The sequence below is a fragment of the Podarcis tiliguerta genome (assembly GCF_965153285.1).
Source record: "Podarcis tiliguerta genome assembly, chromosome: Z".
Classification (NCBI taxonomy): Eukaryota; Metazoa; Chordata; class Lepidosauria; order Squamata; family Lacertidae; genus Podarcis; species Podarcis tiliguerta.
In genome coordinates, this window is record NC_139553.1 from 27,220,401 (window position 1) to 27,246,837 (window position 26,437).

A 26,437-nucleotide genomic window follows, 5' to 3' on the forward strand; every position below is an offset into this window, starting at 1 on the left:
ACGCAGTTTGGGCTGGGTTACCAATTCAGGTTTGGCAATGAGCTGTGATTTGCAGTAAGCATAGTCTGCCCGAGTAAGATAAAATATATCTTGGGGAAGGAACTTGCTCAAAATCTCAATGTTAAGCTTGTAGCACAGGTTGCTTTTTTCCTTGTTTCCATTCACTTCGTAACTTTAAAACACTAGTTCAATTTTTTTTAACTAGATCTGCTTAAAATAGGAACAATTCTTGCCTGTGATATGCATTATTATACATAGATAGGGTTGCCATATTTCAAACAGTGGAAGTTTGGACAGAAAAGTTGTTGAGCTTTTATTTTTGCCCAAAGCTGTTGAGCTTTTCTAGCAAATTTGCAAAAGAAAACTTTGCCATTTTTGAGCTATTTGGGGGGGGGGTGTGTGGCAAAAATGGTACTACCGATATGGGCTGCCATACGTCTAGATTTTCCGGTACATTTGTCTGATATGTCCGAAAACAGCTGCAGACAGCAGTATTTCAGATATGTCTGGGAAAATCTGGACGTATGGCAGCTCACATTGGTAGTGCCGTTTTTGCCAACCCTACCTTAGACCAGGTCAAACCAACTGATCTGCCTAGCTCAGTATAATCTATACCGACTGGTAGCAGCTCTCCAGGATTCAAGAAGGATTGGATTTGATATCCCGCCTTTCACTCCCTTTAAGGTGTCTCAAAGCGGCTAACATTCTCCTTTCCTTTCCTCTCCCACAACAAACACTCTGTGAGGTGAGTGGGGCTGAGAGACTTCAAAGAAGTGTGACTGGCCCAAGGTCACCCAGCAGCTGCATGTGGAGGAGCGGAGACGCAAACCCGGTTCCCCAGATTACGAGACTACCGCTCTTAACCACTACACCACACTGGCTCATTATAACAGTAAGATGATAGATAGATAGATAGATAGATAGATAGATAGATAGATAGATAGATGATAGAAGGGGCTCTCTTCTAACCACTCATTGAGATGCCAGGGATTGGACCAGAGACAATCTGCACACAAGGTAGATGCTGTACCTCTTAGTTATACCCCCTTCCCCTACAACAAGAAGAACATACCATTTCTATTAATCTGGCAGCTTCCATATATATAATTAAATTCAGTCGAATCTCACTGTTTTCTTTCTGTCTAAATGTTTGTTTCTCCTTAAGTTTCTTTCCAGAGTGTCTTTTTGTTTTCAGAAAACTAGGGAAGCAAATCCGACAGCTAGAGAGCTTTAAACCGAAGTAGTTGATCAGCAGAATGTCTCAGGGACAAACACATTCATTCATCTGAATCTTCTTGCAGTATCAGTGAGTTTAATGTAGCAATGCTGTAAATGTACACACACTCACCTTGTGATATGATTCATATCGACACTGGGAAAGACAAATTTGCAAAATCCAGATTATACTGTGTAAATCACACAAATCAGAATCATTTTATTTACAATGTGTCCCAACCGTCACATTACAAAATGAGAGATGGACCTAACCCCATGAATAGAGGATTTGAAATACTTCATGAAAGAGTGTTACTGCCATCATAAAACTTACAAAACACAACTTGATGGGTGTAAACAAGAAAGTATTTAAATTGAAGCTGCAATTCCAAAGGCCAGTTTTTCATTGTTTGGGGGATTCAGATAGTGTCGGTTAGCACGAACATTGCCCATATTTGTTGGTCCAATCTTGTGGAGAATAGGACATCTGTAGCCCAAGAATTGTCAGTGTTCCCCTTTCCTGTTTCCCAGAAGCCTATAGCGTTCCCTGAGCACAAAATATTTATCTCAATGTGCTGTGTTGGAATGTCAGACTATAACCAGAACAACGGTGATTTGAATATGCTCATTCATGGTGTTCATTAAGTGACTTGGGTCCAGTCACACATTCTCATTCTAACACATAGAGTTGTTAGAGAGTTGGAGAATAAAATGGAATAAACCCACCTTGAATGGTAGGGTGTAAATGTAATGAAATAATAATAATTTGGGGCATGGTTATGGAAGGGGCCATAGCTCTGTGATAGAGCATCTGCTTAGCAAACAGAAGGTCCCAGCTTCAGTCCCCAGCAACTCCAGTTAAAAGGCCCTGGGAGAATAATAGAATTGCAGAGTTGGAAGGGACCCTGAGGATCATCTAGTCCAATCCCCTGCAATGCAAGAATATGTAGCTGTCCCATGCAAGGATCAAACCTGCAACTTTGGCATTATCAGCATCATGCTCTAATCAACTGAGCTATCCAAGCAGAAGTAATAGATCTTCTTTGTTTGTTTGCTAGCCAGCAACCATGCTTTTCTTGATTATAACAACAATAATATTGCTTAAGGTGGGGGTTTTCCCCCTTCGAATCCTGTCTCATTAAAGGAGAGGGAACCCCCTGCTCTCATTCTGATTAAGTATTCTGATTGCATCACCCACAACTCAATATTATAGTATTTATTTCAGCTGGTTAGACTACAGAAATCCTGGTTAGTTGGCAGTCCACATAATATAACTGTTTGCTGTCAAGGATCAAATCAGACCAAGAGAGAGAGAATGTGCATTCAGTTTTTGATCTATTTGGCTATGAATACCTTAAAAGGATCAGAGGATATAGCAATACTGTATGTAATGAGTTCAATCTCCCACTGCTCTGGGCAGAGGTTGAATATGCTATTTGACATATGTCCTAAAGAAGATTGGAACAATTTTAAGAGTAGCTTAGGAAAATCTAGGACTCCATTTCACAGTCTGTAATGGAGGGAGATGACGAGGCCATTTTACAGGGCATTTGAGCTGAGGTATTGAATCATGCTTAGCACCCTCTGGTGAACTCAAACAAATGAAAGCCGTTTCGCCAACACTTCAGAAATATCTACAACTCTTTTTTTCCTCCTTCATTTATTTTACCCTTCACTTAATTGGCAGCTTAGACAGCTAGGTATAAGTAGAGAAAGAGTTCTCAGATTTTGTCACAGTCACCCTGTTGAGACAAAGGGATGTTACTATTTTGACTGATCCCACTTTGAGGAGGAGGGGAGACTGATTTCAGCTTTGTCCCAGGTGCAAGTTTGATTCTGCCTGAAGTCCAGAATGATACGTTGATGCAAAAACTACTTAGTCACCTGGCATATATCACTCTTTTCAACATGGGGGTTGTAGAGCACTTTCCCTGCATGCAGAAAGTCTCAGGCTGAATCTGAAGATAGGGCTAGGTTAGACCCCTCCTTCAATCCACAGAGAGCCATTTTAAGAATTATACATTGCCAATAGTCTAACTCACCATAAGTACATAACTCACCTATGCACTTATGCTCATCACTAAAGGTAAAAGTAAAGGGACCCCTGACCATTAGGTTCAGTCGTGACCGACCCTGGGGTTGTGGTGCTCATCTCACATTATTGGCCGAGGCAGCCGGCGTACAGCTTCCGGGTCATGTGGCCAGCATGACTAAGCCGCTTCTGGCAAACCAGAGCAGCGCACAGAAACGCCGTTTACCTTCCCACCAGAGTGGTACCTATTTATCTACTTGCACTTTGATGTGCTTTCGAACTGCTAGGTTGGCAGGAGCAGGGACCAAGCAACGGGAGCTCACCCCGTCACGGGGATTCGAACCGCCGGCCTTCTGATTGGCAAGTCCTAGGCTCCGTGGTTTAACCCACAGCGCCACCCGCGTCCCTATGCTCATCACTAGTGATGGATATATTGGTCAATCTTCTCTTCACATATGTATGAGTCAACCTAGCTCTGTCCCAAGCCAGAAGGGATACATGCATTTTTCAGGTGTATGGCAGTGCAGTGTAGGGAAGACATTGCCCAAACTGTGGGGGGGCAATACCTGCACAACTGGGTGCCCAGATCAACTGGAGCCTTTAAACATGACCAAGTTCAGGTATGGGGAATTTCAGGCCTGGGGGCCAAATGTATCTCCCCATTCTTGCTTAACTGACTGTTGGGATTCTCCTCAGGCTACTCCCCCCCCCCAGCTACACCCCCTCTTCACAGACTACACCACTCACTGACCTTGTTTCACATACTCCTGGAGTGCTTCTTGCTTGCCTGGATGGAGACTAAAGAGAATTGTGTGAGGGGCGTAGAAGCTAACCTACAGTACAAAAGTGAAATTTACCATTGGTTGCTCCACTCACTTTTGCTCCTGCTTCACTGGCATGTGACCACTGGAAGGGAATGATGCCCTTGTGCTGATTTACAGATGTCCACATGGAATATTTAATTGCTTAAGGAAGCTGGTGGGATATTGTTGACATGGCCAAAAAGTGCAATTGTGCTCCTAAGTAAAAATAGCATTGCCCAACACTCAAATAATACATCTGTAGGAGTAGGATGTGACCTGAGTAGTATGTGTCACTTTTCAGGTGTTGAGAGAGGACCTACCAAATCATTTTTCCCAACCTCCACAACTTTGGCTGTATACTCTGGTTAGGCTTCTAATATGTTTCTTCACCACCACTACCCATGGCTCCTATTGCACTAAGGGGTAAGTCTTGGCAATGCCCTGTCACTATAAAGGTTCCTCTGGGTGATCATCTTACCCTGCTTAGTCATTTTATGGCCCTGCCTAAATTGTGACCTAGTTAATTAACTCTTGCACTTCCCAAAACCACAAACAAACCACAATGCCTGCTGTCCTTCAAAATCTGCACTTCTTGGAAAATATTGTGATATTGTGCTCCAAACAAGAACTGTCTATATTAGGAAGAAGTGTGCATAAAACACACATATTGATGAAAATACAATACAAAACATACATTATATTGGGGAAAACTGTGTAGTAAAATGTGCAATAAAATGCTGATGAATTTTTATGAAAACATCTTTTTCTAAAAATAAATAAATCACAAACTGATGTGGGAATGTGATTAACTGATCATAAGCTTAGAAAAACTAGAAACTCAGAGAAACGGAAATTGACAAGTTTATCCATTCCTACCCCAAGTGCGGGTGGCGCTGTGGGTTAAGCCACAGAGCCTAGGACTTCCTGCTCAGAAGGCAGCGGTTCGAGTCCCTCAACGGGGTGAGCTCCCGTTGCTCGGTCCCTGCTCCTGCCAACCTAGCAGATCGAAAGCACGTCAAAGTGCAAGTAGATAAATAGGTACTGCTCCAGCGGGAAGGTAAACGGCGTTTCCGTGTGCTGCTCTGCTTCACCAGAAGCGGCTTAGTCATGCTGGCCACATGACCCGGAAGCTGTACGCTGGCTCCCACAGCAAATAAAGTGAGATGAGCGCCGCAACCCCAGAGTTGGTTACAACTGAACCTAATGGTCAGGGGTCCCTTTACCTTTTACCTTTACCCCAAGTGCAATCAGGTCATCAGGTAAAAATTCATTCTCAAACAAGCAGCCTTACCATTACACATTTAAAAGGCCATAGAATGTTCAATCAGTTTCTGAGTTCTGACATCTGTTGGTTAAACTTGTATTTTGAGTCTGAATCAGCTTCATTAAAAATGAAGATCTGTTTCCATTTTTTACTAATATAGGGACACAATAATGGCTAAAGCTTTTTCTCTTATTGACAGAAGTGGGTGAAATTTGCAGATATAGGAGCCACCCCAGAGTGGATTAAGCCTGCCATATTGCACTCAGACATATTTTGGGTGATTTCTGTGCAAGTCACCTATAGATTTTGATCAGGATTTTTTTTAAAAAAGGAAATGTATTTCTATATCACACACAGAGAGAGATAATTTACAGGCATTGTCACCCCTTCAGATGGTATGAAGCCTCCCAAATTTCAGTACTATTTTTACAACTATTATTGTTTTGCCAGTGGGACCTGTTCTTCAGTCCTTGCTAGGCAAGGTGGGCAATACATTATTTTTTTAATAGATGGATCAATATAACTGCATTGTTCTCCACAATGCACAATTCAACTATTTCGCCTGTATTTTTGGAGATTCAGCACACAGTGACAGTTGGCATGCAAACTTAGTATGTAAGTACAGATTTATAGATTTATAGATAAACAGCATCTGAAATATGTTTCTATTTTCTTTTTGCTATTTTTGCCATTTTCATGAACTGCAATTATCAAAAGATAGGCTTGTTCTCAAAATCTTTCATCATGGATAGCGGTTCTCCATCACATGAAAATACTTTTCTGTAGGAATGCTATCGCTTTTTGACCCTGCTGCATGAACTAGCTTTATGGAAAAACAGAGCAGGTTCATTTAAAGTTTTGAACTAGGGTTCTTTTTCATTGTCATGGGTTTTTGGCAACCTTTAATGCCATCTGCAGTCAACTCCAGAGCCTCATAATATGCCAATAACACAGGAACATCTGAAACAGAATGTGGTATTTAAGAGCAGAGCGTGTTTTTGTTTCATTGTCACAAGCCAGGAAGGGTTCCTTCTGAGTTTCTCCAAAACAGCTAAGTGATAAGAACATGAAGATTACTATCCGAATCAATTACTGCTGTGATTAAATTAAAGTCATGATGACACTCAAAGGAATTATTTGGCATACAACTTTGATGCTGGAAGTGGACTTGCATCACACAGAAATAATAAACTCAAGCAACAACCCTGGAGAAAAAGTTTCTGATTATGCCTGCACATATGGACATCAACAGTGCACGAGGGCAATGCACCACAAAACAAAGCTTCGAAGTTTTAACAGTAGCACCAAAAACAGGGCAAGAACTATGGGCCCAGCTAAACAGTATATGAAATTTACTTATTCCAAAGGCAGCCATGAGAATCCCTGATTTGAATAGTGGGTAGACATGGCAAATGACACAGTGATTTCTCCAAAGCAGCTCTTTATTTTGTAAGCTGGAACAGAACTGAACAGCAAACAGCTCAGCCGGCCTGCTTTTATAGTCAGCCGGCTGTCAACGTTGTAGCAACAACAACCCAGGGTTTCCCGCCTAAAATAACTGACGTGGACCTGAGTGAAAACTATCTACAGTATCCCCCTGCTGGCCCAGGGTGAGAACTTCAGTACATAACACCTGATTTGGATGTAATCTGAAGTAGAGGTCAGAGGCAGATTTAGGGGAGCACAACAGGTTTACCCGCCAAGCCAAGAGGGTGCCACAGGGTATACCACAACAATCATGTGGACTGGAAGGCAAGAGGTGGGGGTTGCTGAATTTTGGCACTGCACAGGGGAACACTGAAATTTGAAAGCCCCAAAATCCACCACTATATAGTGAGAAGACAATCTAATTTTTTCTTGATGCTTACTCACCATTGTGAATTCTTTCTCCTCAAGCTGTTATTAGCTGCACAAGGGAAAATATACTTGCACCCATATCCAGTCCATGCTGCAAAAACTCAGTGCTAGAGTGCACGCATTGGATATCAAATGTCAAGGTTCAATCTCTAGCGTCTCCTTTTGAGGTTAACAATGTAAAGAAAGCCCTGCTGGATGATGCCAAAGGCCCATCTAATCCAGCATCTTATTCAGGTATGGCCAAACATACCTGTGAGGTGCCCACATCCAGCTCCTCCCCATGTGTTCCCCAGAAACTTTTGTGTCTCTGTGTGTGGTTTTTTAATTAATTAACAAAACCTATTTACAGTAAATATTAAAATAAAAAGTTTTAAAGAAATAACTAATATGTTTAAAAGATAATTAAAATTAACAGTAGACTAAAAAGAGACTAAAACATCAGCATCTATGTGCCTGAATAGGCTTGCCTAAGCAATAAAGTTTTATACAGGCACCAGAAATGTTGGAGACCCAAAAGCAGGGTCTGAGCACCACAGTAGTCATTCAGAGCAACAGGTATTCAGAGACAAACTGGGTCCATCTAACCAGGGATGTAGCTAGGGGGTGTGGAGGTGGGCCCCCGCCAGAGACACAGGCGATGGGGGGGTGCAAAATCGGCTAAAAATATGTCCATAAATATAAATATTGATTATTGCCTCATAAGAAATGGTTTTAAATAGAGGGTGAATTGAACTGGGGGGGGGGCGGGTTGGAGGAGAGGCACAAAGAAGAGCTAATTTGTTCGTGGCTAGGGGGCGCAGTCTGGACGGTTCTGCCAAGGGCACAAGATCACCTAGCTATGGCTCTGCATCTAGCCCAGTATTATGTACACTAACCAGCAGCGCCTATCCAGCGTTTCAGACAGGGATCTCTCCCAGTCCTATTTCAATATGCTGGGGATTGAACTGAGACCTGGTATAACACACAAAGCTATAAACCTTCCCTATGGTGCAAGCTGCCTGTATTCCCTCACAATAATTCAATTGTGCAGCTCCTTGACAAAAAATAAAAATCACAAGGACCTTCAGAAACAAATCCCACTGTTGGATACAGTAGCAAAAAATGGTATTTCTGGAGGTTCGAAAAAACCATTCCAAACAATGTTTTGGCCATGATATTGTGAGCCTCAGGCTGAATAAAGTTTCCCTAGCCCTGGTATGTAGGATGACAACCTGAATCTGCAAGGCAGTATTGCTTGACACAAAAAACCCAGGATGGGGCACACACTGGTGGTTGGTGACCATTGGGTCTGATAGGGCAGAAGCCAGAGAGGCCAAGAGTAGGTGGAGCCAGAGCCAGTGAGAGACAGAGCCAAGAGCCAATGACAAGAAGAGCCGACTATTTCTGGTTTTGTTTCCATCCACCTCCCTAATTATTTCTCCAAGGGAAACATCAAGACCAAGGAGGAGGAACCTAACAGCCAAAGTCACCACCTGAGCTGCACATAAGTAAGCAGGTAGGTGCTGGTTGAGGACAGACTAAGGTTGTTGGGTCAGTGTGCCATTCATCCTTATTTACATGCCTCCACTGCAGGCTCAGTTGGCATCAGATATGTCACTCTTTTCACCCATTTTCTCTATACCTAGTTGGTTTTCAGAGAGATAGCAGATCTTGACAGTTGACATGTGGACTAAATACAGATTTATGAATGCTTCGTGTAAACAACACATTGTAGATATATCTCCTGGATGATCCACATTGTCTAAATTTATTGTGCATAGAAAATGGCAAGCGATTCTTATCATATGTCTGCCAAGCAGAGAACTCTTCAAAAATAAACAAAGAAGATAAAGTATTACATTGAGGGGCAATTGAAGAGAGGGATGTCCTCCCCATATAGAACAGCTTTCCCCTTATTGCTTTTCATGACTTGGAAGTGATATGCTTGGCGTCAACCTTTTCTTTCCCATTTAAACTCTAGTGTCACCAAATATATCAGGATGAATAAACATATTTTGGTGGTCTTTCTGTTGAAGAGTTGTTAGAATTAGTGTTCCTAAACAACATTGAAAGTGATAGTTTTATGAAGTTGGCATGGGGCGCGTTGCTGAATCACTTTTAATATGGTAATGCTTGCAGTTTACAGTGCTGTTAAGTGCAGTTTGGCAGTTGAGTTTACATGAATATTTCATCCACTAAAGGCCATGAGTCCGTAATTATAAATAGACCTTCTCCGACAGAAGGAGACAGATGAGTCCATTGCCAGTAATTTTCCAAGCTAGCAATAAACTGGTTAAAGACCAAGAGCCAATATTTTCCAACTGGACAGAGACATCTGTAGATCACTTTTAAGAGTTGCACAATTTGGTATTAAATATATGCGTGTTGCTTGCAGTACTGATACAGGTTATTCTGACACTTGCTCTTTTATTTTGAAACCACCAATAGTTATTTGTAGACAGTGTCAAGTTACTGGCACCTAGATGTACACTGTAGAAAACAAATAACCTATAGCAAGTCCTCCTTTTCAACCTTGGTGGCTTCCATTATTCAGTTTGCTCAACAAAGTTGTCAGTAGTCAGTTAAGCAAGAGCATCAGGTCGGGACGGACTTGTGTCCAAGCTGGAGGGGCATCTGAAACCATGTGGAAGTCATGTTTTATCTGTACACAAGCTGGCAAATGTGGCAGGGCCAAAAGAGCTATACGAATCCAAGCCATTCCTTCATTGGCCCTCTTCATGGTACTTACCTATCCATCTATCCAACAGTGGTAAAGTAGGTACAGCAGTTCGTCATCTATGGAATGTTCGGTTCATGGACATAACCATACTAATTCACTACACCATACTAATTCAATGGGACAAGAATTTTATATTGAGTGGCGCTGAATAATTAGGCAGGGTGGTCACAGCGGCAGAGTATTGTGGGAACATAGATTTACAAATGGAAAGTTGTACCCATCTAATTTCTGCTTGGAGGAGATTCACTGAAATAGTGTCATGTCTATTAATTTCAGTGGGTTGTATGCTACTAAGTCCTGTTTGGTGTAGTCCTAAATTAATTATGTCATGTAAATTGACTAAAATTTAATGCCCTCCTGGGTTCTTGGTGAGTACCTCTAGTCACTATTGTGATGAAAAGGGATTCTGTAGACTTGTTGCTCAGGGTTTTGGGACCTGTGGTCCCAAAGACTTTTTATTCTTAATGGTTGATATACTGATCTTATCTGCTGCTTGATTGTCTTATTACTGCATTAATTTTGTGAGTTTTATTTGGTTGCAAGCCACTTTGTGAAAGTTATTTCAAGGGTATGGTGTAAATGTCCAAATTAATGGATAGTCATTTGCCAATATCTGTTATGGGTCACTGTGCTTATGAGATATGAAACTCGGTTTCTTATATCCATGACTGACAGTCTACCCTCTTCGACCACACTGCTACAAAAAACGAAGCATGGCTGGAATTGGGATATTGCTGCTGCTGCTGCTGCTTCTTTTAAAAAAGGTAGAAAACATTTTTTGTGCTGGGGTAGAAATATCCTTGCTAAGATCCTGTCCATCAAAAGAAATAGAAACCATAGTGTCTTTCAGTTTTTAAAATGTGATGCTGTTGGTAACTAAAATTTGACACTAATATGCAAACTGTCAGAAAGTTGATAGATAGCAATAATATTCAAAGGCACTCAAGGGTCCTTGAGAAGTCTGATTTCTTTGGTCAAATTTTCCAGCTGAAATGCAATTGTAGGTTTCCTAAATCACTTAATTTGAGGGACATTAATAATGCTGCTGGCTATGATAAGATATCACAGAGCGATTGAGCTTTCCAGTTTATCTTCTTGCTGTTTCAACTTCTGTGAGTTATACACACCAAGACACATAAGTTTCTAAAAATTGAATCCGATTCTTTAATCAAAATCTCCAAGAGCAGCATCAACTTCCCCTGGTGTCATCTTGAACCACTGCTTTCAGAGTTCTGCCACAAGATCTGTTCAAAATTTAACATTCCAACACTTTCAGGGCTAATATTTGGAAGCCTATCAACAAAAAGAAATAAGGTATGGTTTTTATATGTAAAAATACAGAAGTATTTACAGATAAGGCAGGTGTGGACAACTGTAAAAAGAAATATTCAGCAAAGTTGTACAGTGGTACCTCGGGATGCGAACAAGATCTGTTCCGGAGCCCCGTTCACATCCCAAACTGAACGCAAGATGCGACGGCGCATCTGCGCATGCATGGGTCGCGTTTTGCCGCTTCTGCGCATGCATGTGACGTCATTTTTAGCGTCTGCGCATGCGCGAGTGGTGAAACCCAGAAGTAACACGCTCCGTTACTTCCGAGTTGCCGCAGAATGCAGCTCGAATGCGCTCAACCCGAAGCACATTCAACTCAAGGTATGACTGTACTCAGAATAGAACCACTGAAATCAATTACTTAAGTCAATTGATTTCAATAAACCTAATCTGTATATGACTAACACTGGATAGCACCCCAAGTTTCTAGTTATATTACCATTCTGAAGTGTGTGTGTGTGTGTGTGTGTGCATGCATGAGAGAGACTCCTGTCTTTCCCATATCAATATATTCAGCAATCAATCAAATAAATTTGAATTTCCACAACTGCAGGGAGGCCCAAGCAATATGGAAATGAGTAGTCCCAGGGTCTCAAAGCCTCTTTTAGTAATGAGGCAAGGCTAGGACCGAGGTACTGAGTTCAGGAGCTAGGGCTCAGGAGCATAGTTAGCAACCCTGAAGCTGAGATAGAAGGAACATTTTGACAGTCATGGGTCTTATAGCCTGGCTTAGAAAGTTAATACCAAAGTGCTGTCCTATGTCTGGATAGTTAAAGGTCCAGTGCCAATTTATGCAGTCATTGGTTCCTTCTATGCAACAGGGTTTTGAGCTGCAGAAACGTCTTTGGAGAAAACTCTGGAAGGCTTTACTGATACACTGAGATCCTTTAATCAGAGCCTAATGGCAGAGGCACTTCCTTGAGGTTCAGGGGATTGAGTTCAGATTCAAGTGTTGACAGATTTATTCCAGAAGGACTGGGGAGTGGATCCGTAACTTCCTCAGAGCTACTATTGCTGTAAGACTGTATATCTGAGAAGCTGCATTGCTCTTCTAAATGCAATAGACAACACAATGTTTGTGTGTGGTTCACTGATTGCTGGCTTATTCCTCTCAGCTATCTTAATAGGAAATGTAAACTTGCTGTGCGGGTGCATAATGTTTGTTAAAGAAAAAGAACAGCACCACGGCTGAGTTTGGTAAGGGCACTTAAAGGCTTGTTTGCCCTCTTAGAAGCTATGGAAAGACATGCTGAGGTGCTCTTTCAGGTGTTACTTCACTACTAAGCAATAACTGCAGGCCATTCCCAGTTGGTGGGAAAGAGACAGCATGTCAGAAAGCAAATAAAAGAAGGAAAGGTAGCCAATTCTCACCTTGTCAGAATCATAGTGACTTATTCTTGTGAAGACCACAGAAGTGAAGCAGCTCCTAATTATATTGGAGATCATTTCCTCACCCCTACAGTCTTGAATTTCACCCTCGATCTTATAATCCAGTACAAGACTAAAAATGTGAGGAGATTTGGGGCTGGAAGAGGGGCTTTGTTCCTCATTCAGCCAAAACATGAAATGTTTACAGTGGGTGGTAGATACCAGGAAGACAAACTTCAGAAAGGGGTGCTCAGCGTCCATACTGATTTTACAAGCAATCCCTTTCCCTTAGCAAAGTTCAGTTTCAAAGACTGCCTTGTGACTGTTTAAAGTGGCATGATGGTGCTTTAAATGTACAGTGTAGATGGGGCCTCACTTTATTATTAAATATTTATTTATAATCTGACTTTTCCCCTGATGGGACTCAGTATGGCTTACAGAGAAAAACAATAATCAGTAAAAAGAAAAGAAAAAGGGAAATCAATAATTAAAAACAATTAAATGTTAACAGAATCAAACCTATATACATATATAAAATCTGTTTAGAACATACAAATGAGTACAATATAAACAGTGTGGCACCAGCTCTTTCATTAAAAGCAGTTGGAACAAGGAGGTCTTCACCTGCCGGCAAAAGGACAGCAAGGAGGGAGCCAGTCTAGCTTCTCTAGGGAGAGAATTCCAGAGTCTGGGAGCAGCCACCAAGAAGGTCCTTTTTTTCTTTCTTTTTTTGCTTTAGCTGTGCCAAACAGCTGCTGCTAGCCATTTAGAACTTGAGTAATGAGTCTGTAACTGTGTGATGAGTCAACACTTATTCCGCCAGTGTAGGCTCAAGGCACATGGGAGACATTTATTCCACAGCCCCTATCTGCCCCTGAGTCATGTTCTTCAGTGCAGTTCATGACAGGCCCAGCTCAGGTAGTGTCTCCTGTGTTGAGAGAAGCCTCTTTTATCTAGGGGAAGCCTCCATTAAAAGGAAGGGGGGAGACAAATCTTGCTAACTTCCCTCCTTCATGTCATCTCCCACACAGTTCTGACAGCTCCCCCAACTCTCTAGAGGGGGGGGGGCAGAAGGGGGGCATTAGCTGGAGGGGAAATTGCCAGAATCTGTTTCCCTTTTGTTCTGTAAATAGAGCCATCCAATGTATGACAGAGTCTTCCATCACTCTGAGGAATACCAGTGAATACAATATCTTTTGGTGTCTTCTTCAAAAATGCTTGATTTCTTGCTTTAAAGGCAGTAAATATTTAATGAGTGTCCGGTGTTATTTATTATTATATTTAATGAGTGTCCAGTGTTATTTATTATTAAACGATGGGTAATCTGGTAAAAAGAAAAATACTCCTCTAGTCTCTGCCAAAGCAACACAGAAATAAGTTTTAAATGGGAAAGGGCACCATTACATTGCAGCTACTTATCAGAAAATTAGTGCAATTAAAAGTGGTGTTTAAAGGAATGAAATGTGATTACTTAACTAAAACCATTAGGTGAAAAGTGCAGGAAAGTGGGTTTCAGCTAAACATCGGACTGTGGTTAAAGCAGCAAAATTCTAATGACGCTTGAGCAATTCGCTGTTTGTGAATTCCAATACTAACGAACTGTAAATTGTTTTAACTGACTATTACTTTATTATTACATTGTTGTAAGTCATCCTGAGACCTTATAGTGAAGGGTGGGAATGTAATTATTATCATAATTAAATGGATCTGACTACAACTCTGAGTATAAAGCGTAGGTCAGAAAGGAGCTGTCCATAGCATATCACATTTCTCCAGATGTTGTGATGCAGTTCCTGGTTACAAAGTGTATCAACATGTTTTAAGAATCTATTATTTTGAAATGATTTTTGTATAGAAATGCATGTAGTGAGGTGGGGAAAATGCCTATTTAAATGTGAGTGCTTATGTGGATGCCTATTTAAATATAAACGTGAATGCTTGTGTGGGTTGTTGTTGTTTTTAAAAAAATCAGATTAATATAGAAATGGGAAGGGATGGGTTTGCTTTTAAAAAACTGAAAATTGCACAGATGTGTAATAGACTGATTCGTTCATCCCTGCAAAATTCCTTTTACAATTTCTATACACTATTATCAAAATGGGAACATTAATACATCAATGGTGGTGCTGACATAAGCAGAAGAAATATGAAGCCTCTAACACAACATTTTGTGATTTGAAAAGGTATTTCATCAACAGCCTCTTGAGGGCTGGCTTTTATCAATCTATTCACAAGGACACATTTCCAAGTCATTTTGTCCAACTGTGTGATTTTCATTAACTTATGAGACCTTTGACCAGAAATTCTTGAGCTTTGTTTAAATGTCCCAATAACTCCTTCTCAACAGTTACACCTCTAACTAACCACCCTTCGAGAAAAGGGGGGGGAATATCCCCCTCTTTCTGTGTAACTTAATAAGAAAGAATGTATGAACTGCATTAGGTATAACTGAAAAGCAATTCAGTCAGAAGGTGATTGTGGACTTGAGAAGGTCTTGCTTGAATTCCCTTTGTAAATGAACCTCTTTATCACACTTTTTTTATTCTGGATAGAAGCCATAATCTGTATTGCTGACATCATCAAACACATATATTCAGTATGACTAGCCTGCCTTCCATCTGTCATACTTGGGAATTTATTCTCGGTAGCCTAAGGGATAAAGTCATTGCAATGGAAATACCGTAAGATCGCACTCTTGACTTCAGGCTCCTTATGCTTCATGGATCCCACTTAAGGAATGCCAAAATGTAAAGTGTAGGATCCCCTAATTTTAATGTGCCTGTGTTGAATTGCCAATTATTAAAATTGTTCAGCATTTGGGAGTGGGGCAATGAAACCTTTCATTATAGTCACAGATTAAAATCCCACTTCAGTTCATTTGCATTGTGAAAGCTATTGGGGAGGGAGACAAAAAGGAAAGGCTATTATGGAAGTGATGGAAGGCACGTGAAGTGCCCAGTGGCTACTTCTAACGATGACTGTGTGTTATTTACAGGGTCAAAGATAGCTTGTCTTTGACTGCCAGTTGCTGGGGAACAATAGCAAGAGCGCATTGTACTGACCCCCTACTTCTGGACTTCCTATCTGTCTAGCCTCTGTGGGGACAGAATGCTGAATTAAATAGACCTTTGATTTGGTCCTACTGGGTTTTTCTTGTGCTCAAGCTCTTCCTGTAGCCTGTGGTCGAGCCGTGTTCAACTCACATCTCTCCATAAGCAATCAAAGTGAGAGCTCACTTTTAAAAGCTCCCCTTTTTATTACTCACAGCATCCTCAAGTATAATTGTAATAGAGGATGGTGATGATAGATAGTTAAAGAATTATGCACACAGCAGATGTTTCCAGACAATCTGAAAAATCCCTAGCAGACATGTCATAGTGGGTTGCTGAAACATAATTTTCTATGCTATGTGTAGGAACTTTGGGTTTGGTGTTCCACCATTTATGCTCTAGACAGCTAGCTGGTGATGAGGCCACAACTTTTTCTGTCTTTGTCTCTCTCTCTCTGTTCATCAGACCCAAATAATGGGTCCTTGCTCAGTGTCTGAATATGGATACCACTTTGTGCATCCTTTTACACTTTACAAGTCATCATGTAAGCCAGTCCATGTGGAAGGTTTTGACTTTTAAAAAACTGTGAATATATGGTTACAAAGTAAGAAGCAGATATGCCATCAGATGGAAGCTGTTTGACCCACTTTCCGGAATATTTCAGATTACGTGTACATTGTCTAAAGGTGAACAGTAATGCCAGTCTCTGGTCTGTTTCTGAGTCTGTTTGCAATTCAAATTGCCATCCATTATCTTTGAAGCCTTAAGTAGTTAGTGTCAACATATTGAGGCTCACCTCCAACCATGTGTTCCTACCCACCTACTCAGATCTTTAATGCAGGCCCTGCTCTGAGCCTCACCAATGCATGGTTGGCAGGCAGGACAGAGTACCTCAGTTATAGCACCCAGAATGCTTCCAGGTGACCTGTTTATTGAGCATTCATCCTGATTTGTTTATAGGGAGATTAAATGATGTTGGCTATTTAGTAAGTATTTGTCCTGAAAATATTTATTTATTTATAGGGCTATTAGATGGTGTTGGCTATATAATTAGCATTCCTTCTGATTTGTTTGCAAGGAGGTTAGATTATGTTGCTTCATAACATAGGCTATGAATTTTGCAATGCATTTTCCCTTCACTTTCCTTACCACAGCAAATATAAACTTTTGGGCAAGTAGTTTTGTTGCAGAAGACCTCCCAATCACCAATAATTCTGCAGCCTGAATTTTCTGGTTGTGGCTGAATCCCATCTGAATGTAGCAAGTCTGGAAGTGTCATCAACCTATGGAATTCTGATCTGGAAGATTCATCTGACCCTTTCCCTGATTATCCTGCCAGGATGGGGAACATGTGACCCTCCAAATATTGTTCAATTTCCATCTTCCCTGGCCATTAGCTATGCTGGTTGTGGCTGATGGGAGTTGGAAACCACTGGCATCTGGAGGGTCACAGCATGGAAGTTGGACTGTCTACTCCCTCTTTTTCTAAATAAATAAACAAAATAAGCTGTTATAATTTGTGCCACCTAAATATATGTGTACATTGCCTAACATTTAGATATACATCCCAAACTTGGTATCCTCCAGATGTTTGACTGACCTTGTAATTCAAAACATTTGGAGGGCATCAGGGTGGAGGAGGCTGACTTAGACTGCAACCCTAACTTCATTTACCAGGGATAAGCCCCAATGAATTCAACAGAGTTTGCTCCTGACCCACTTGCTGTAGAATCAAACTACTTTGCAAATTCTCACTTTACAGCGTTGAAAGATGCTTTGAAAGCAATCTGGTACTATGGAGTCTCTCTCAACATGTCGTTTTCATTGTTATGTTCTTCAGGAAAAAGAGTTTCTGTCTCTGAAGCTGGATCTGAAGTTGAAACAGGTTGGAAATTAATACCTGAAAGCACAATGAAAATAGGTAACCTTAAATTTACCAGTATAAGGTCAGAATTTGAAATGGTTGAAAACTAGAGGGGGAGAGATAACAGGAGTTATACTCAAACACACACACACACACACACACACACACACACTGCATTCATTGATTTCAATATGTGCTGTGTTGTTGTTGGTGATGCAGATACAGGCATAAGTACCGTATATTGTTATCAGCTTCCTAAACAGTATTTCTATAACACAGCTATAAGATTTTTCCCACTTAAATGTATCCTTGAGACGATACTTACACAATGACATCAAGAGAAATTAATAGAATGATTATACAATGCCTTATGCTTTTTCCTTTAGCTTATACTTGAATGTCATTGCCACCCATGATTCACAGCCTCTTTGGGTGCATTCTATACAGTAGCAGTGCATGGTGAAGTAGGGCAGCATTTTATTTTATTTTATTTTATTGCTCTTGCTTCCTGAATAAAAAGTAGGGTGATGGTGAAGCCAATGCAACATGGTTGCACAAGTGGGATAGCCGCTGTCAATCAGATAATACAGCAAGTGCAGCTACATGCCCCTCCCTGCTGCCACCCCAGTCCAGGCAAACAGCTGTGACACAGGTGTTGAGAAGGTGGCATCATTCTACCAAATGCACCACTACTGATCATATATGTGCATGACTGAATGGAATTCCTTCAGCAGTACTGGATGCAGTAGCAGAGCGTATGCTTCTGCTGCCCTGGGTGCATTCGCAGGGAGCATCCTCAAGGGGCGCAAGGCATGGAAGAAGCCCACTGCAGCCTGCCACAGCCCAGTAGAGGAGAGGGGCAGCAGCTCTCTGTTGCCAACTCTCCACTCCGCCCCCGGGTCAGAACTGACCTGGGAGTGGAGCTGCAGTTGGATACAAGGAAGCTGCCTCAACAGCTCCCTCACACGCCGAAGCCAGGCTCTGATGGTGGGGCCACCTGGTTGTGCCACCTCCAAAAAATGCACCCAGGACAATGGCCCCCTTAGTAACCCCCCACACACTATGCCACTGGCTGGAAGGTCATTGTAAGAGAATCCCATTGCAAAAGCAGATGTGTACATACATAGAGAGAGCAATTCAGGTAGATAGCCGTGCTGGCCTGATGCAGCCAAAATAAATAAAAAAAATTAAAAATTGTCCAGTAGCACCTTGGAGATCAACTAAGTTTGTTCTGGGTATAAGCTTTCGTGTGCATGCACACTTCTTCAGATACCAGATAGAGAGAAAGAGAAGTGCTGGAACTGTTGTTCATGTATCAGCATTTTGCTCTTGGTACAGAGTGAGTAACTTAAAGAGTTAATCGCTCCATTCTTACTTATAGTTTATTAGGTGGCTAATCTGAAAATTCTAATTGAGGTTGGTAATTTTAGTTTCTCAGTAGTGTTCTTCCGCTTGTATTTTTACTCAGATTGCAGTGACTGGTGTTTTAATTTCGTTTGGCAATTTTACCTGTTTAGTTGTTTGAGTATGTATTGTTTCTTCTAACTCGCATTTCAAAGGCCAGTGGCTGATGCAATGAAGTATCTGCCTGCCTACTGCACTTACCTGCCTATCCAGCTATCTATCTAGGATCAGCTGCCTCCAGGGTCCAGTACCATGCTAACATCTTCAGACCAGTCATTTCCAGCAGATAAAGTAAAACGGGGAAGAGCATGGTCCTACTCACAGCCCATTGTTGCCCACCCATATTCCATGATTCGGGGGGGGGGGGGGAATCTGAACCACTAACATTAAGAAAGAAAGCAAAACAGCATAACATTCACAATGTGACTTCAGGTTTCTAGCAGCAGCAGCAGCAGCAGCAATCATGCTGCTCATGATCCTCTTTGAAGATTGCACCCCATACAACTCACATCCATAAAAATGGTTTGCTCCATCAACTGTGTTCTTCCAGGAGAGAGGGGGAGTCGAGATTTTTCTGAGTTTTCTGCAGATCTGCTGTCTAATGAGAAAAGAAAGCCTTCAAGTCTCCAGTTTTTATTTTCTCTAATGACTGGTGCTAGGTTGTTGTTTTTTGTCTTGTTTTTTGTTTGTTTTATTAATGACTGTCTTTGCTTCTTTTCTTTTCTTCCTTTGGGAGTGATGATGGCACCATGTGCTGTTTCCATTAGTTCCAAGGGATGAACAATAAAGGGAAGGCCAGGAGAGGAATGGCTAACTGTTGCAGGTTGATGAAATTTCCCCCTTGGCAGTCGTAACACTGAGGCACCATATTGCCCAGTGTTTCATCGTTTGACATGCAGGCATTGCAATGTGATCTTGGCAGTAGAATGATGAAAATGATAAAAAGGAGCGTGATCTTAGCTTCCTAGTAGATAACTACCAAGCTTCTCCAAATGTTTATAAAGCTTGTCCAATGGTCAGGATGTGTGACTTTGATTTTTCTTTTTCTTTTAATGAGATATGCCTACCATTCCTAATCATTATTGCATGTGTTACAAAGATTTAGCTGTAACCATGATGAAAGAGTAACTCTTTGCTGGACTTGCGCTTTAGTTAGGAGGGCAATGGGAGCTGAAGTTTTTCTATCTTCATACAGAGTGTTTACTCATTTTTATAAAGCTAGCTATTCAAAAATACCACACACAAAGTCAATGGGGACCGTGAAGAATATAATAAACAGTGGATGTTATTGCTGGAAAAAGCAATACAATCTATAGTAACAGGAATGCATAAAAGCGTGTACTGTATGATATAAATTGCAACAATGCTATATAAAAACACATGCGAGAGAGACTCATATTGTAGTCAAAAGGCCACTGAATGAACTGAATATACAGAATTCCCCTATGAAGCTGAATCTTAGATGAGAATATTGTGGGATTGATATATATATATATACATACACACACGTACGTACACACACACAAAAAAAATATATATATACACAGCAGTAACTTGGTTTGCAACCGTTTTGGATTACAACCACGTCAAACCCGGAAGTGCGTGTCCCTTTTTTTGGATTACAACATTTTTTATATTACGACCCTTTTTGGAGGTGGGGAGGCCCCACTGGCAAAAGTGCGTCTTGGGTTACATCCTGTTTTGGTTTACAACCGGACCTCCAGAACGGATTATGGTTGCAAACCAAGGTACCACTGTACAGTGAATGTTATTGGAAATAGCAATAGTATTTTTTTACGTTGTTTATGGGCCTCATAGACTCTTTCTGTATATTGTATATTGGTGGGGGGAGGATCTCCTTTTTTTCTTTGTGTATAAAGTTTACTACATATTTTTCTTTCCAGTGTTGCCTCCAGAGACTCCTCAAATCTCTGCAAGCCCTTCAGTCCTGGGCTAGCCAGTGTCTATGCTCCATGCCTGGAGTAATCAACATGGTATTTTCCAGTTATTGTGGACAACAACTCCCATTAGCCTTACCCAGGAAGGCCAGTTGTCAAAGATGTTCAGAGCTGCAGTCCAGCAACCTCTGGAGAGTACCATGTCAACTACCCCTCCTTTGTTTAGCAGCTTTAGAAAACTTTGGTATCTTTACAGGTATTTAGTATTCTTAGAAACCTCAGCATCAATTGTAGAAAGCAAGCCAAGGAATTGGAAATACAAAGTTAGTCAAGGAAACACGATTTGTTCCTTAATATATATGAACCAGCATTCAATATTCAGTGAAAGCAGAAGGCTAAGATAATGTCTCACATAAATAGACCATAGCATAAACCTTGCAAATATAGGCAAGAGGTGAATATATTTGATGAAACACTTTACAGGAGACGAAAAAGCAAGCCATGTGTTGTGGTTAAAAGGTTGAGGAATTCCACATGCTCTCTATCCTGCAGCCATTTACCCCTCGATACTTTAATTATTGATTTAGTTAAACTCAACACATGTAAGATGCTGATAAATATTGCAGATGCTACTAAAATCAGAAGAGCAGTAAAGCTCAATAGGACATGGCTGGTTTATGGTGTAGCCCCGACATATTTGTGAAAAGCATCAAGGAGCATAATATGGAATGTAAGGGATCTAAGTGTTAAATGATGCATTGGTGTAGAGCAGTCCATAACGATTTAATAGGGGAGAGGAGACAAAAGTATGTTGATTGAGGCATTTAAGTATTCGGCCTAGTGCACCAAAAGCTCACATATCCAGTAGATAAATGATAATGAACTTGCATAAAAATTGAACTCTTAAGAGAATTGCATTCCTGTGTAGGAATTTGGGGCAACATTCCCAATATTCTGCATTAATTTTTCAGTATCATAATGGCACCTCAAGTGTTATACAGTGGTACCTCAGGTTACATACGCTTCAGGTTACATATTCCGCTAACCCAGAAATAGTGCTTCAGGTTAAGAACTTTGCTTCAGCATGAGAACAGAAATTGTGCTCCGGCGGCACGGCGGCAGCAGGAGGCCCCATTAGCTAAAGTGGTGTTTCAGGTTAAGAACAGTTTCAGGTTAAGAATGGACCTCCGGAACGAATTAAGTACTTAACCCAAGGTACCACTGTAGTTCATAGGATCAAACTAAGGCTGAAATCATACATTATACACATTCACTTATTGATCTTACTGACTTACACTTTCTAGATGATTTCTAGTAGTAGTAGTAGAAGTCATAGTAGTAATGTAGGCATTAGATCTCACCTTTCCTCCAAGGAGCTGAAGATGCCATGTTTTCTTACCCGCTGTCCATTTCATCCTCACAGCAACCTTGCAAGGAAGGCTAGGTTGAAGGATAGTAACTGACCCAAACTCCCACAGTGAATTTCATGGCTAAGTGGAAATTTGAACTCTGGTCACCCAAATCCAACTTGAACATTCCAGCTGCTATACCACAGTGGCCCTCAGTGTCTAATAGTCATAATGTCTAATGGTGGTGGGTTGCCTCTATGCTGTACTAAAGTGGATTCAAATGCATAACTTTCATTTCCTTTGTTTGTTTGCTTATACTTAATCCAATGAGCTCAGAGCAGCATTTTGTAGATAAGAGGGAATTTAAACCAAAGTCTCCTAGGTGGCTATGATGGAGGCATTAAGTTTGATACATTGGCCAGCCAGATGCCCATGGAAGTCCATGGGCAGAACCTATGGGGAACTGTCCTACTCATGTTCCCCCAAAATTAGTATTTGGAAGCTGCTGACAGTGGTGGCAATATAGCTATCTAGTAGCCATGGATAGCCTTATCCTGCATTTTGTCTAATCTCCTTTTAGAGTCATCTAAGCTGGCGGCCATGACTACATCATGTAGCATGTATTGACCATGCACCAACCAACTCAAGCTCAGAATTAAACTTCAGAAAAGGCCCTTGCCTTGAAGGAACTGTGATATTCCAGTCGCAGAAGGAGGAGAAGAGAGTTGGCTTTTGTCAATTTCGCTCTTGTCCCAAGCTGTTCTACAGGGTCTTCCAAACATCCAGAGTAATTTGCTGGTGTGCAGGGGAAATTTTGGAAAATAGCCCCCTCACCCTTCTGTGAATTAGAACATGCCATGAGCAGAACTTCACTCATGAGCTCTCTGGACCCAACACATTAGATTCCAGCAGAGACATCCAACACAAAATGTAACAACTGAACACCCAACCTTATGATCTGTTTTAGCACAACCTGGGATTTATGCAACTCATGGCTAAGTACTGCAGCTGGGCAAACTTCTCACTGAATTATGCTCTTGAGTGGTGTTTTGCAGGTATGACTCTTCAGTAATTTTTATATACTGTTTTCTGTCATAATGTTGAGACACGATAATGATTTTTTTTGTTATAAATTCCTCCATATATAATATAACTGATGGATGATGCACTTATTTAAGCATCAGTGGGCAAGTAAAGTTATCTATGAGTGACTAACAGCCTTGAATAAATACTATTTCAGCTCAGCTCAGGAACTATAATACCTTAGCAATGCAATTACATGGTGGGACCTATTATCCCAATTAATTGACTGTTTTATGTTCACAGTGCACTATCCTTGAAACACTTCAGAGGCTTGGCCTTCTCTTGGCCACAGGCAAAAAAAAAAAAAAAAAAGGATAGCAAGTAACCAAGAAACAGCTTTCATTTATGTACCAATATATATGGCGTGTAATTGTACTTTAAGCATAAGTAGGCAAGGCTCAAAGATGTCCTTTGATTTAAGTAAGTATAAAACTATATATTAAGGCCATGGAAGAATATCTGGTTTCCAAACCCCTTTGGAGAACTCTTTCTGATCTGTCTTCAGCTTTCCACATATTTCCTGCAATGCTTCTGGCAAAAGGTTGATCTTGATTGTTATTAATTATATACCGATTTCCAAGCACGGGAAAGTGAAAGAGCAGTCACCAAGGGATTTTGCATGTGCTGGATGGGTGAACAAGTAAAGGTAGTACATTAATGTCTGGTTGTGTAGCTACTTTGTAAACTGTCAGCCCTGGGCTGTGCTTTATGGTTCTGGAATTTGACCACTTGAGTTTACCTTTACTCCCTCTTGTGGTTTCCAAAGCTGTATTGCCAATGCTATAAAATAAAACACAGTAGTAATTCTTCTCCTTATTGTAAGAAGCATTGATCGTCTCTGATTGTATATTATAGCAAAGGGGCAGTCCATTACACAAATTTATTACATTTTCTTCCTGATAATTACTGGAAGTTATTGAACAAGGCAGGGAGTTATAGCCAGTCAGTTCCTGCTCTCGCTGAGGAAGCAAATCCAAATATTTAGTAGAACTGAACAGCTGTAAACAACACATCCTGCTTTTAACAAATTTAGAATTTACAACATACAGTGCACTGGGATGTTGGGGTTTTTTAAATTGTGTTTTTGATGCAGCATTGCATCATTTTTGCTTCTTCTCTCTCCTCCCCCTGCTACCCCAAAGCACCATAATTGTTTGACCATGAGCTTAATGGTCTCATCAGCAAACCACAAATCATATGCACAGTCAAGACTTCCAGAGACCATTGTGTGGGTGCTTGCTAACAGCAGGAAAAAGGCACAGACGATGGTGGAATCTTTAGGGCAGAGTGGATGTACAAAACCCCTATTAAGGTGAGCTAAAGGTCAGATCCTCTGGAAAAAAATTATTTAACTAGGACCAAACTAGGACAAGCCCTAGCAAGCTAAGCCCAGGTGTTTTAACTTCCCTGCTTTTTGATACTTAAGTGAATTAGTAATTATCCTGCCTCTTAAATGAAACTTTTTTACACCTTAAAATCTCCATAGGGGAAGGGCTATAGCTTAGTAGTAGAGTGCATGTGTTGCATTAAGATGGTCCCTGGCTCAATCCTTTGCATCTTCCAGTTGGATTGGCAAAATCCCCTATCTGAAACACTGATGAACTGTTGCCATCCATTAGATGGGTCAATGGTATGACTCAGAATAAGGCAACTTCCTTTGCTTGGGCCAGCTTCCATTTCCATTCCATTCTTCTTCTATTCATTTCCCAATCGCAGCATCTTTGACCTGAGTCTTCACCCTAACACCTCACTTACCTAAATGTCTAAAGCAGATCTGAAGAAGTGTGCATGCATATGAAAGCTCATACCAATAACAAACTTAGTTGGTCTCTAAGGTGCTACTAGAAGGATTTTTTATTTTTTATTTTTGTCTAAAGCAGAATAAGAGTTTTTGCAAAGCCTAATTGGTGTGCTAAAATGTTTTGCCTATTGCACTGGACTCTCCTGAAGTACCAGTAGTTTTTTTCACGTTTCACTATCTTTTTCTATAGCAACTTTATATATCTTGCAGTCTAACACTGAAAGGGCTGGGAATCAGCTCTGTATAGATACCTGAATCCATTTTTGTGCACTTCGAATGCCGCTAACCTAGTGCAGCTGACCTAGATTCCATGTAGGGTAGGGAGATATTTTGCACTGTTCTACTACACCTTATGGTAAGGGTCTTACCTCTTCTTGGGTATCTTTTTAATTTTTTTTTTATTTATTTTTTTGCTAAGCCAGCTTTTGGTCCAGAGCTAACATCAAGGAGCATCTTGGTTGGGCATCTTCTGATGGTGCACACACAGGGTGTTGAATATGTCAGTTCTTGTTTCTCCTAGTCTTATGTTCATTTCTCCACATTTCTGCATCGGTTTAATGTTTTTCTTAAAGTAATCATTTTTTTTTATTTAAAAAGTGTACATTTTAATGCACACTTTACCCTAGTATATGCATTTTTGTGCTTGGCTGGATAACTGTATTGCAAAATTCGGAGGCAAACGTGCCTTTAAACGTGAACCGATCCAAATTTCTTCCCGATCCCAACCCTAACCCAGCAAGGGGGCTGACAGAAGCCATATGTATCTGCTGCAATGAGGAGAGGTTCATGAAGGGCACCACAGAGGGTGTCTTTCTTGCCCAAGGGTGGTCCAAAATCTGGAGCTGGCACTGTTCTGGCCTTTGGACCAGTGTGGGCCTATTGCACTGAGGAGGTCCCTTGGCATCCACTGTGGCATCCTCCTCACTTACCCACACACCTGCTTCAGAGGTTTCTGCAAGCATAGGCTGCAATCTTAGGCACACGAAGCCTGATCCTTAGCAAAGTAACTGGATTTGGTGGGACTTACTACTTAGTGAGTGCCGATAGGATTGCAGCCTTCCTTTGATGTACATCCTGCTGAAATAAATGAGGCTCACTTCTGTGCAAACATAGTTAGGAAGGGGCTCCTATTGTGCCCTGCAGTGCCACAGCCAGAGGCAATGAATCATGCCTTGAGTCTTATTCTGTTACAGACTTAATATTTACCTTGAATAATCTCCAGGTTTGAAGAGTAACTGCTCTGATCTATTTTAAACTGTCAAGAAGCAGGGGAAATTTGACTTTTAAATGACAAAGGCAGCTCCGTTGTTTGCCAATGAATATAGCTTTTATGAAAGAAAATGAACTTTATTGCCATTTCATTATTTTAATAAGATTTGCCCAAGACTGCATGCCTGT

The 26,437-nt window shown here is 41.0% G+C and overlaps 1 long non-coding RNA gene across 1 annotated transcript in view; it reads left to right on the forward strand.

The window, feature by feature from the left end:
* Positions 1-21,062, forward strand: part of LOC310669777 — a 176,447-nt gene extending 155,385 nt beyond the window's left edge. The window contains exons 2-3 of the long non-coding RNA XR_014507379.1: positions 17,481-17,561; positions 20,813-21,062. This is a non-coding gene — a long non-coding RNA (uncharacterized lncRNA). The remainder of the gene's footprint in view (positions 1-17,480; positions 17,562-20,812) is intronic.
* The last annotated feature ends 5,375 nt before the right edge of the window (positions 21,063-26,437 follow it).